Genomic DNA, 12,840 nt, shown 5'->3' on the forward strand with positions numbered 1-12,840 from the left:
AAATTCATAATTTTAAAACTCCCCGAAAAAGAAATCTCCAAAACCCAGATAGTGTCATTTGAGAATTATTCACCAATTATTCACCAATTGTGTAGAATTAACACCAATTCTACACAATCTCTTCCAAAAACACAACTGAAGAGGAGGCAACACTTCCCATTTTATAAAGCTAGTTGGTATTCTGACACCAAAAACTATAGAATATCCCTCACAAACACAAACTATTAGTTAATAGAATTCAACAATGCATAAAAGTATATTTATATGCCACAGCCAAGAAGGATTTCCAGGGATTTAAGGTTATTTGATGGTTAAAAAAAAAAAAAAAATTAAGGTAATGCATCATGTTAACAAGCTAAAGATGAACACGGACACTGTTGTATTGATAGATGCAAAAAAATTAAAAAAGCACTTAACAATCCAACACTCAATCAATATAAATACTCTCAGAAACATGGGAAGAGTGGAACTTCCCAAACTTGATTAAAAAAAATCTATATGAAACCTACAGCTAACAATATACTTAATGGTGAAAAAAAACTAGTTGCTTTCCTCCCAAGATCAAGTACAAGATAAGAATGTCCACTTCTGCCATTCTTATTTAACACAGTGCTGTAAGTTCTAGCCAGTGCAGTAAGGCAAGAAATTAAAGGCATACAAATCAGAAAAGAAAAAACAAAAGTCATCCCTACTTGTACATGACATGCTTGCCTATGCAGAAAATCCCAAGGTCTCTATTTCTGAAAAGGAGAGGAAAGGAAAAGAAATACTTGGGTGTAATCTCACAAAATACAAAAAACATGTATGCTAAAAACTACAAAACGCTCACTGAAGAAATCAAGTATCTAAATAAATGAAGACATACCGTGTTCAAAGATTGGAAGACTCAACCCAGTAAAGATTTCAATTCTCCCCAAATTGATATACACGTTTAATGCAATTCCTATTACAATCCCAGCAACATTTTTCTGTAGATATAGAAAAGATTTGGATGTCATCAGGAATGGCAAAATCAAACTATGAAAATCCTCTCCTCCATAAAAGCAATGAAAACACTGACAAAAACTGTCAAAATTAACTTTTTTGGAACTCCGGAATTTAATCAAATGCTTATAATTACCTGGAGACTGTTTATTCCAGAAAAATGTCTGAATCTTGGTAAAAACAGCAAATTTTGTGGGATTCTGAACAAGCCCCATTCCCTTGGTTAAAAAGGTTTTAAGTTCTCATTCTTAGAAAACTACCATTATCTGATCTATCTGCACTTCTGGAAAACCTTACTACAAGGTCTATCTTTACTCAACATGACTCCATAGTTTGCAGCCTTTACCCTGAAGCATTTGCTAAAAACAATCAGTGGCAAGTGTTTAATACCACAGCGGTTTCATGAGGAATAACAGTTGTGGTAAACAATAGACTTTCCCCAAAAAACTTAAAAAGCTGGAGAATGAGACACCTGTGTGAGACTTGGGAAACTCCTGAGGAATCTAGAAGGCTCCATGTATGAGCAGACAGTGTGCATGTCTAGAACTCTGCACATGCTCAAGACTGGAAGAGACCCTAAGCTCTCACAAAGGCTCTGCGTACATGAATGTTTCACCTTGAGGCTATGTGCAAATTGGAAGTGAAACCCAAACCAGAGCTGTAAACTAGCACTGGATATTAACCAAACCTTGCAACAATTCAGAGAGCGCTTACTGAATCTTGGTACACAGTACAAACACTACCCTGCTGTGTGTTGAAGGTGTGACCTAACATACATGAGGAGATCCTCGACAAAGACAGGGAGACATCCTGGTTGCAGTTATTTAAGGAAATATCTGACCAGTACACTAACTCAGCAGAGACTTCAATAGTCACATACAACAAAAAATACAAATTTCAAAGAATTAGTTAGGAAAGTAACTAAACAAACCGCAACAAGAAGCCTGGGGAGAGAAGGACAACTGATTTCAAAGTTGCCACATCATGTTACTTGAAATGCCAGTTTCAACAAAAATTACAACATTTTCAACAAAAGTATAGGCCATACACTGGAAAAAAAGCAGCCAATAGAAAATATCCCTGAGGAAGCCCAGAAATAGACTTACAAAGTGAAGACTTTAAAACACCTATTTTAAGAATGTTCAATCAACTAAAGAAAACCATGTCTAAAGAACTAAAGGAAAGGAAGAGAACAGTGTCTCACTGAATAGTGAATATCAACAGAGGAAAAAAGTATAAAAAAGAGCAAACTAGAAATTGTGGAGCTGTAAAGTACAATAACTGAAAGAAGATTCACTAGTGAGGCTAAAGGGATCTGAACAGGTAAAACAAAGGAAACCTGAAGATCGGTCACTTGAGATTACCCAGTCTGATGAAAAGAAAAAAAAAATGAATAAAATGTGCAACAAAGTATATCACTGTATATCAAACTATGCAGAACAGGAGTGTCAGTAGAAGAGAAAAAGGCAGAATGAATATCTGAGGAAACTAACAACCCCAGAATTCCCACAGCTTGGATCTAAAACATTAATCTGCATGCCCCAGAAGCTAAATAACTTCCCAGCAGGATAAACTTAAAGGAGAGTCACATTGAAGACCATCATAGTTAACTGTGGAAAAAACACTGAAAGCAAGAAAAAAAGTAACTCATCATGTACAAGGGATTCCCAGTAAGATTAAAAGCTGACTCCTCATCAGAAATCAGGGAAGCTAGAAACCAGCGAATGTCACATTCAAAGTGCTGGGAAAAAAAGAACAAGAATTCTCTATCCAGTGGAAACCATCCTTCAGAAACAAAAGATAACTTAAGACATTGCGAGCTGAGAGAATTCATCATTAGCAGGAGCACCCTACAAGAAATCCTAGTCTTTCTTGCCAGAATGAAAGGACACTGGAGAATAACCTGACTCTGTACAAAGAAAGAGCATCAGTAAAGGTAACTACACAGTTAATGTAAAAGGGAGTAAAAATGTATCTCATTTGTAACTTTTTTCTCTTATCTGACTTAAAAGACAACTGTTGTGGTATTAATATAAAATATTTATTTTCTTAGTCCCTGGTCCCTGGCCTGGAGTTCTTAAAACCCTTGGAATCTCCTGAGTGACAGAAGCAGCTTTTGCTATTCATACCAAGCACTCTGGCACTTTTGACCACGCCTGATTTTATGCTAATAAGATGAGTCTTAGAAGGGCCCCCTAGATAGTTTGACAACTATCAAGCACATGGATTAGAAGGCTGGAACTTTTATCCCCACCTCCTGACCTCAAGGAGGGGGAAAGAACTGAAGATTGTAAATTCATTTACCAGTGGCCAAAAAATTTAATCAATCATGCCTACGTAATGAAACATTAAAAATCCTAAACGATAAGGTTCTGGAGCTTCTGGTTTGGAGAACAGGTCAATATTCTGGGAAGGTGATGCACCCAGAAGAGGAAAAGAAAGCTCTGAACACTATCTCCCATACCTTGCCTTGTGCATCTCTTCCATTTGGGGGTTACTGAGTTGCATCCTTTATAATAAACTGGCAATTGCTAAGTATAAATTCTCCTGAGTTCTACGAGTCGATGTAGCAAGTCCCAAACCTGAAGAGGGGATGTGGGAACCCCTAAATTTGCAGCCAACTCAAGCCAAAGTGCAGGTAACTTGTGTCCTAGGTCCTTGAGACTTATGTAGGAAGGAAGGGCTGTCCTGCTAACTTGTAGAGTCTGCTCTAATTCCAGGTGGTTAGTATCAGAATTGAACTGAATTGTAAGACACTTGGTTGGTGCCAGAGAATCAAACATTATTGTTACCAAAACAAAACTATATGAAGAAATAATGATAAAAGCTGGGCTGATAGGCTTATAATAATTAAAATACAATTTGTAGGACAGGAAGAACACAAAGCAGGGAGAATGGAATGGAGCTATATCGGGACAAAGTGTGCATACTACTGAAATCAAGTTGGTATATGAACCAGATTGTTATAAATTAAGATATTGTTATTCTAAAGGCAGCCACTAAGACAATAGCTCAAAAAATACAGTGTAAGAAACAAGGGAATTAAAATGGTACAACAGAAAACATTTAATATAAAGTAATAATGGAGAACTAAAGGAACAAAAAAGTCCTAAGACACTGAAAACAAATGAGCAAAATGGCTAACGTAAACGCTACCTCTGTCAGGAATCACATCAAATGTCAGTGATTTAAACACTCCAATGTAAAGGCAGGGAGGGGCAAAATGGATACGGAAAATGGACAAGTAGGAGGATTCTGAGTTCACCTCCTTCCGTGGACACAAGGTAACAGCTACAACTCTACAACTAACCCTGACAACAATCTCCACATTAGCAGAACAGACCCTCCCCAGTCAACTGTCAAGAGGAGGCCGCATGGAAAAGGAGAGGAAGGACGAAGACACTACTGGAAAGTGAAGCCCTGGAGGTAAGAACCACAAACGGGAGGGACACTACAAGCACGGAGAAGTGAGAGGATCAGACCCCACGCCAGGCAATCCCGGCAGCAGGCGCCTGCACTGGGAAGACGAATCCCCAAAACACGTGGCTTGGAAAATCAGCGGGACTTGGATCTGAAAGAACCAGAGGGCAAGAGGGAACTCAGCTGCTGCCCTTAAAGAGTCCGAAAAACAAGGAACTCTGTGAGACACAGCCCAGAGCAGCAGTCTGAAAACCACCTGGGGTATAAATGAAGGGGATTTATTGGCTAATCTTAGAACGTGTAAAGGGACAGAGATCTTCAGGAGAGTTCTCCAGGAACAAAAGTGCTGGCAGATGCCGCTTCTCTTTTACTCCACCAGCCTACACAGCCGGACACTTGGCGAAGCCAGAGCTGACCCTCTCGCATCTATCTTGCCAGCATCATGTGCTCCCCCCAAGCATTCCCCTGAGAACGCAGCCATCCAAAGCACTGCTCCTGCCTCGCCACCCGCTGGAGGCACCCCCAGCAGATACTGGTGCCACTCTAAAGTGACCCCTGCCCTGGGAAGGGGAGAGATTACCCCACACACTGGCACACCTGCAGTTCCAGTGGCTCAGAGCCGTAGCTGGCTGTGCAGGGAGCAAGCTGTGCCCTCTGATGCTCCTGCAACTATGGCAGAGAGGCAAATGAGAGACTCGTAGGCTAATGGCCAGCCCTGCCCACCAACAAGTCTGAGGCAACCTCAGGCCTCTCAACAGCAGAGACCAAACCCTGCCTACTGCACCCACAGCACATACTTTGGGTCATAGCAGTCAGCTAGGCTGAAGGCAACAGCGTTTCAGCCTCAAGAGCAGGATATATGCAGTCCGCACAGAGGGCAACTCTGGAGACCAGAGAGGGCAAGTACGATAGGGTACCACAGGACCTCTTTTAAGCAAGGCCCTGACTTTCACAACGAGGAGATGTAGCTAGCTACCTAATAGACAGAAACAAACACAGAGTCAGGCAAAATGAAACAGTAATATATCTCAAATGAAAGTACAAGACAAAAAACACAGTAAAAGAGCTAAGTGAAATGGAGGTAAACAATAGACCTAATAAAGAATTCAAAGTAATAGTCACAGGAATTGGGGCGCCTGGGTAGCTCAGTGGGTTAAAGCCTCTGCCTTCGGCTCAGGTCATGATCCCAGGGTCCTGGGATTGAGCCCCACATCGGGCTCTCTGCTCAGCAGGGAGCCTGCTTTCTCCCCTCTCTCTGCCTGCCTCTCTGCCTATTTGTGATCTCTGTCTGTCAAATAAATAAAATAAAAAGAGCAAAGCAAGCTTAAAGCTAGGTAAAGGAAGAAAATAAAGATTAAAGCATAAATAAATGAAAAGTGGACTAAAAGAAAGATAAAAGAAACCAATAGTTGGCTCCTTGAAAAGATAAACAAAATTGATGACCTTTCAGCCAGACTCATCAAGAAATTAAAGGGAGAGGACTCAAATAAATACAATTTGAAATGAAGGAAAAGAAAAAACTGATACTACAGAAACACAAATAAGAAAATATTAGGGCACCTGGGTGGGTCAGTGGGTTAAAGCCTCTGCCTTCAGCTCAGGTCATGATCCCAGGGTCCTGGGATCGAGTCCTGCGTCAGGCTCTCTGCTCAGCAGGGAGTCTGCTTACCTTCCTCTCTCTCTGCCTGCCTCTCTTCCTACGTGATTTCTGTCAAATAAATAAATAAAATCTTTTTTAAAAAAGAAAATATTATGAAGAATTATAGGCCAACAAATTGGATAATCCAGAAGAAATGGATAAATTCCAGAAACATATAATCTCCCAAAACTGAATAAGGAAGAAACAAAAAATTTAAACAAAACAAACCAAACACTAGTAGTGAAATTGAATCACTAGTCAAAAATCTCCCAGCAAACAAGTCCAGGACAAAATGATTTCACAAGTGAAATGTACCAAACATTTAAAGAAAAGGTGGTATGTATTCTTCTCAAACTATTCCAAAAAATGGAAAAGGAAAGAAAAAGTCCAAATTCATTCTACAAGATGAGCATTACATGAATACTAAAATCAGACAAAAAGACTACCAACACACAAAAAAACAACAGACCAGTATCTGATGAATACAGATGCAACATCCTCATCGAAGTATGAACAATCCAAATTCAACAATAAATTTAAAGGATCATTCACCAGGACCAAGCTCAAGTTTTTCAGGGGATGTAAGGATGGTTCAATATTCACAAACCAATGTAACACATCACATTAACAAGAAGGACAAAAATCACATCATCATCTCAATTCATGCAGAAAAAGCATTTGACAAAATACAATAACCACTCATGTTTAGAGCGAAACATACCTCAACATAATAAAGGCTATAAATGAAAAGCCCACATCTACATCATACTCAATGATGAAAAACTGAAAGCTCTTCCTCTAGGATTAAGAACAAGAAAAGGACATCCACTATTACCACTTTTATTCAACGTAATACACGAAGTCCTAGATGCAGCAATCAGACAAGAAAAATAAATAAAAGACATCTAAACTGGTAAAAGTAGTAAAACTGCCACTATTTGCAGATGGTATACTATATATAAGAAGCCCTAAAGTCTCCACCAAAAAACTGTTCAAACTGATAAAAGAATTCAATAATACTGCAGGATAAAGAAATCTGTGGTATTTCTACACACTCAAAATAAAATAGCAAAAATGGAAATTAAGAAAACAATCTGATGTACTACTGCACCCCCAAAATATAAAATACCTAGGAATAAATTCAACCAAGGAGGTAAAAGCCTTATACTCAGAAAACTCTAAGACACTGATGGAACAAACCAAGTGACACAGAACTTTAACAAATAATACTGAAATTTGTATGGAAACACAAAATATCCTGAATAGCCAAATATTTTGAGAAAGAACAAACCTGGAGGTATCTCAATCACAGATTTCAGAATATACTCCAAAGTTATAATACTCAAAACAGCACGGTACCAGTCAAAAAATAGGCATATAGATAATCAGCAGTATACAGTACAGAGAGCCTGGAAATAAACCCACACCTATAAAGTCAATCTACAACAAAGGAGGCAATAAATAATATACAAAAGGAAAAAACAATCTTTTCAATAAATGCTGAAAAACTTGATAGTTACATGCAAAAGGATGAAACTGGACCACTTTCTTAGACCATGCACAAAAATAAACTAAAAATGGATTAAAGACCTAAATGTGAGACCTGAATACCACATAACCTCTACAAGATAAAACAGGCATAACCTTGCCTGATTTCAAGCTTCACTACAAAGCTGTGATCACCAAGACAGCATGGTACTGGCAAAAAAAAAAACAGACGCACAGACCAGTGGAACAGAGTAGAGAGCACAAATATGGACCCACAACTCTATGGTCAAATAACCTTCGACAAAGCAGGAAAAAATACAGTGGAAAAAACTCTCTTCAATAAAATGGTGCTGGGAAAATTAGACAGCTATGTATAGAAGAATGAAACTTGACCATTCTCTTACACCATACATGAAGATAAACTCAAAATGGATAAAAGACCTCAACGTGAGGCAGGAATCTATCAAAGTCCTAGAGAAGAACATAGGCAGTAACCTTTTTGACATCAGGCACAGCAACTTCTTTCAAGATGTGTCTCCAAAGGCAAAGGAAACAAAAGCGAAAATGAACTTTGGGTACTTCATCAAGATCAAAATCTTCTGCACAGCAAAGGAAACAATCAACAAAACAAAGAGGCAACCATGGAATGGGAGAAGATATTCACAAATGACACTACAGACAAAGGGCTGATATCCAAGATCTATAAAGAACTCAAACTCAACACCCCCAAAATAGATAATCACGTCAAAAAATGGGTAGAAGACATGAAAGACATTTCTCCAAAGAAGACATACAAATGGCTAGGAGACACATGAAAGGGAGATTCAAATGAAAACCACACTGAGATACCCACTTTACCAGTTAGAATGGCCAAAATCAACAAGACAGTAAACAACATGTGCTGGAGAGGATGTGGAGAAAGGGGAAACCTCTTACACTGTTGGTGGGAATGCAAGTTGGTGCAGCCACTTTGGAAAACAGTATGGAGATTCCTTAAGAAATTAAAAATAGAGCTACCCTATGACCCTGCAATTGCACTACTGGGTTTTTACCCCAAAGATACAGATGCAGTGAAAAGAAGGGCCATCTGTACCCCAATGTTCATGGCAGCAATGGCCACAGTTGCCAAACTGTGGAAAGAACCAAGATGTCCTTCAACAGACAAATAGATAAAGAAGATTTGGCCTATACATACAATGGAGTATTATGCCTACATCAGAAAGGATGAATACCCAACTTTTGTATCAACATGGACGGGACTGCAGGAGATTATCCTGAGTGAAATAAGTCAAGCAGAGAGAGTCAATTATCAATAAGGTTTCACTTACTTGTGAAGCATAAGAAATAACACGGAGGACATTGGGAGGTGGAGAGGACAAGTGAGTTGGGGGAAACCGGAAGGGGAGATGAAGTATGAGAGACTGTGGACTCTGAGAAACAAACTGAGGGTTCTGGAGGGGAGGGGCTTTGGGGGGGCTGGGTGAGTCTCGTGGAGTGTATTAAGGAGGGCACGTATTGCGTGGAGCACTGGGTGTGGTGCATAAACAATGAATTCTGAAAAACTGGAAAAAAAATAAGATAAAATAAAATAAAGATAAAACAGACAGTAATCTCTCTGACAGTGCCCTTAGCAACATATTTATGGCTATGTCTCCTCAGGCAAGTGAAAACAAAAGCAAAAAATAAACTATTGTGCTTATGGGTGTACCAAATACAGTTACTGATACACCAAAATAAAAAGCTTTTGCACAGTGAAGGAAGACATCAATAAACAAAAAGCAACCTAGTGAATAAGAGAAGACATCTGTAAATGATACTTTTGATAAGAGGTATCCAATATATATAAAGTTGTTATGCAACTCAACACCTTCCTCCCCAAAAAACAACAACAACAAAAATAAACAAAAAGCCCTCAACCTGATTGAAACATAACCAGAAAATCTGAATAGATATTTTTCCAAAGAAGACATACAGATGCCCAGCAGATACTTAAAAAGAAGCTTGGGGTGCATAAACGGCTAACTTTAGGGTCCAACTCTTTATTTCAGCTCAGGTCATGATCTCAGGGTCATGGGATAGAACCCCACATTTGGCTCCATGCTCAGCAGTAAGTCTGTTGGAGATTCTCTTCCTCTCCCTTTGCCCCTCCCCCTGCTCTAGAAAAACGAGTAAGTAAAAACTTTAAAAAAAAAAAAAGACACCCAATAATATGCATCTTAAGGAAAATGTAAATCAAAACCACAATGAGCAATCACTTTACACTAGTCACAAAGGCTAGTATCAAAAAGACAACTGACAAGTGCTGGCAAGGATGTAGAGAAAAGGGAACCACTGTGAGCTGCTGTTAGGAATAGAAATACTTTAAGATCCGGTAATTCCATTACAGGGTAAAACAGGAACACCAGTTTCAAAATATATATGCACCCTATGTTTACTATAGTATTATTTAAAATAGGCAAAATATGAAAGCAACCTAAGTGTCCGTCTGTAAATGAATGGATTAACAAGGTGTGTTCTGTGTGTATGTGTGTTGTGTACACATAGACTCTTAAGTCCAAAAAACTGGTGGTTGCCAGAGGGGAGGTGGGTGGGGGGATGGGTGAAATAAGGGGATTAAAAGATCAAAACTTCCACTTACAAAATAAACCACAGAAATGAAAAGTACAACGTAAGGAAAAGTCAATAATACTGGAACAACACTGTATGATAATACACAGTTACTACACTTAGTGTGGTAAGCAACAAGTAGTACAGGGAATTACTGAATCAGTGCTGTATACCTGAAACTAACATTGTATGTTAATAGTTACTTCAATTAAAAAAAAGAAAGAAAGAAAGAAAGAAAACCCATGATACACAAGAAACACATTTTAGATTCGAAGACACAGGTTTAAAGTAAAAGGATGAAAGATGATATAATCAAATAGAACTCTTCATTTCCCGTCATAGCAATTCTCATTACAGTGACAGGTACTGCTATCCAACCGTGAAGTCAAAGACGGGATCCTCTATTCTTCCACAACTGAATTCTTCAATCTACTCCCTGAGCAAATTCTGTGGTTCAGTTTTCTAAATTTGCTTGTCCGCTGCTATCATATGAGGTGAAGCCAGCCTTGTAACCGAACTCTCTGCTTTTATTTTTGTCCCTTTCAGTCTACTATCCGTAAGGCAATGTTGAGTGCTTTTAAAGCATATGAAATACTATTTCTCTCCAGCTTAAAAACTTTGAAAGCCTTCTCTGTGTCTCACTGCATTTAGAATCAAATTCAATTTCCTTTCTTTTTTCTTCAAGTGTCTAATACAGTCTCTGCCCAGCTCTCGTATCTTCTACTTCTCAGGAACAAAACGGGACCTCCCAGGACACAGAGGAAGGATAGGCAAAGTGTTGAGAAAAAAAGTAATTTATAATTTATAATTTAAAATTCAGCAATATTAACATTCCAAAATGAGTGCAAAAGAATGTACTTTCCGACATACAAGTACTCAGAAAGTTCATCAAGTCTCTAAAACACCCATGGAAAATATCTGTTGAGAAAAAAAAGTCTACCTCCTAAGAGATAGAAGAATGATAAAACAAGTAACATGATCAAATAAACCAGCCAAACATATTAAGTCTAAGTCAAGACAGACCATAAAAAATAACATTTTTTAAATAAAGACAAGTAAAATTTCTGAAGGTATGGATACAGAATAAAGTATCTAAACTAAGTGGAAGAGTAAAAATGCTAACTTTAAAAAAATACACATTATTTAAACTTTAAGAGTAGTCAACAGAATAGGCATAGAATATACAACTTTAGGGGGGAAAAATGGAGTAAGAAAACCTTTATCAACAGCAACAAAAAAGAGAAAGGAAGAAAGAGGAGCAGGGAGGAAAAATCGAACAAGCAGCACAGGGAGGTGAAAACAGCTGTAAGCGGACCTGGGGAAAGTCCCTTCCTGATGACAGTGTCACAACACCACGATGACAAAAACTGCAGAACAAAACCCAACACATACTATTCTCAGCAGAGAAGATAAATCAAAATACGATGCAAGAAATAAATAAAAAAGACAGCTTTACAATCTAGGAAGCAAAAACTAAAATAACTATTAGGAAAAATAGACAAATCTACACTCATAGAAAAAGTATCACACTTTAAAAATGGATAAATTGGGTAGGTAATAAAGTATGTAGAACATCTGCATAATGTACGTATAGTAAACCTGTTCCAGCATATACATAATTTAAACATACATATGAATATATAGAGTATACATTATTTATTATATGCAAAACATGTACAAAACCAAATATACAAGTCCAAAAAAATTTCAAAATATCTAAAATAAGGTCATAAAGTTCACAATAATTAAACAGAAAGGAAAAGAAGTAGAATTCTATTCACATTTTGAAATTCCATACCCATAGAAATTAAAACAGCAAGAACTCCTGTACAACCTTAAATGAATGAAAATATTTAACTGAAAATACGAACTTTTAAACAGAAAAGCAATAAAAGCACTTATCAACACACAGGAGACATAACCAAGTGATAACCAGAAAAATATTTATGCCCTGAAATGTATTTACTAAAAGTTCATTAAATTGAAAAGTGAAATAACTTACGGAAGTGACAAGCCCTGGTAAGTATGCCTAGGCAAAAATAGACAATCCTGGTCCAAGGAGTATTAAACTACTTGAAAAGTAAGCATAACTGAAAACCAGTTAAGGATGGAACAAAATCAAATTTTAGGCCCATCTCACATGGTGCAAAAAATCATAAAAACAAGATTTTCTAGTTGAATCCAGCAATGTAGTAAAATATCAAGTACAATTTGCGACAGAAACCTAAAGATGATTCAACATTACACAACGTGTCAACCTGTATTCCTATTTAGGGTTTTAAAGGTGAAATCTTTATGCCTCTTCCCTCCTAAACTCTAAAGAAGTATTAGCAACGGAGTACAAAGGGTTCACTCGCATGAGGAATAACAGAGACAACATCAGCAACTGGAGACCTCAATGGCATTCAAAAGAGGAAAGACAGCAGAAGGACAACTAATTTAGTATCCTTTTACAGAAGCCACAGTGTGACAGGCGATGAGAGAAAAGTAAAAGAAAAGAAGACTCTTTCAAAACAAAAAAAAACCCATTCCAGAGCTTCTGGAGAGCTCAGACATGTCAAGTATAAAAAACAACATATAGAACAGGACTGCCCTGCCCTGCATCTCCTGTCCCCTTGCCCCCAGACCCCATCCGCACAGATACCCTGAGCACTTAGCCCTGACAACTCAGCCTCTGCAACGTTTATGAGAGGCGCTTGGGA

At 38.1% G+C, this 12,840-nt stretch overlaps 1 protein-coding gene across 2 annotated transcripts in view; it reads right to left on the reverse strand.

The window, feature by feature from the left end:
• SMC5 (structural maintenance of chromosomes 5) overlaps positions 1-12,840 on the reverse strand; it is a 97,158-nt gene that overhangs the window by 51,199 nt on the left and 33,119 nt on the right. The gene's annotated exons all lie outside the window — the stretch shown is intronic.

This window comes from Mustela lutreola, chromosome 12, assembly GCF_030435805.1.
Source record: "Mustela lutreola isolate mMusLut2 chromosome 12, mMusLut2.pri, whole genome shotgun sequence".
In the NCBI taxonomy this organism is placed as follows: Eukaryota; Metazoa; Chordata; class Mammalia; order Carnivora; family Mustelidae; genus Mustela; species Mustela lutreola.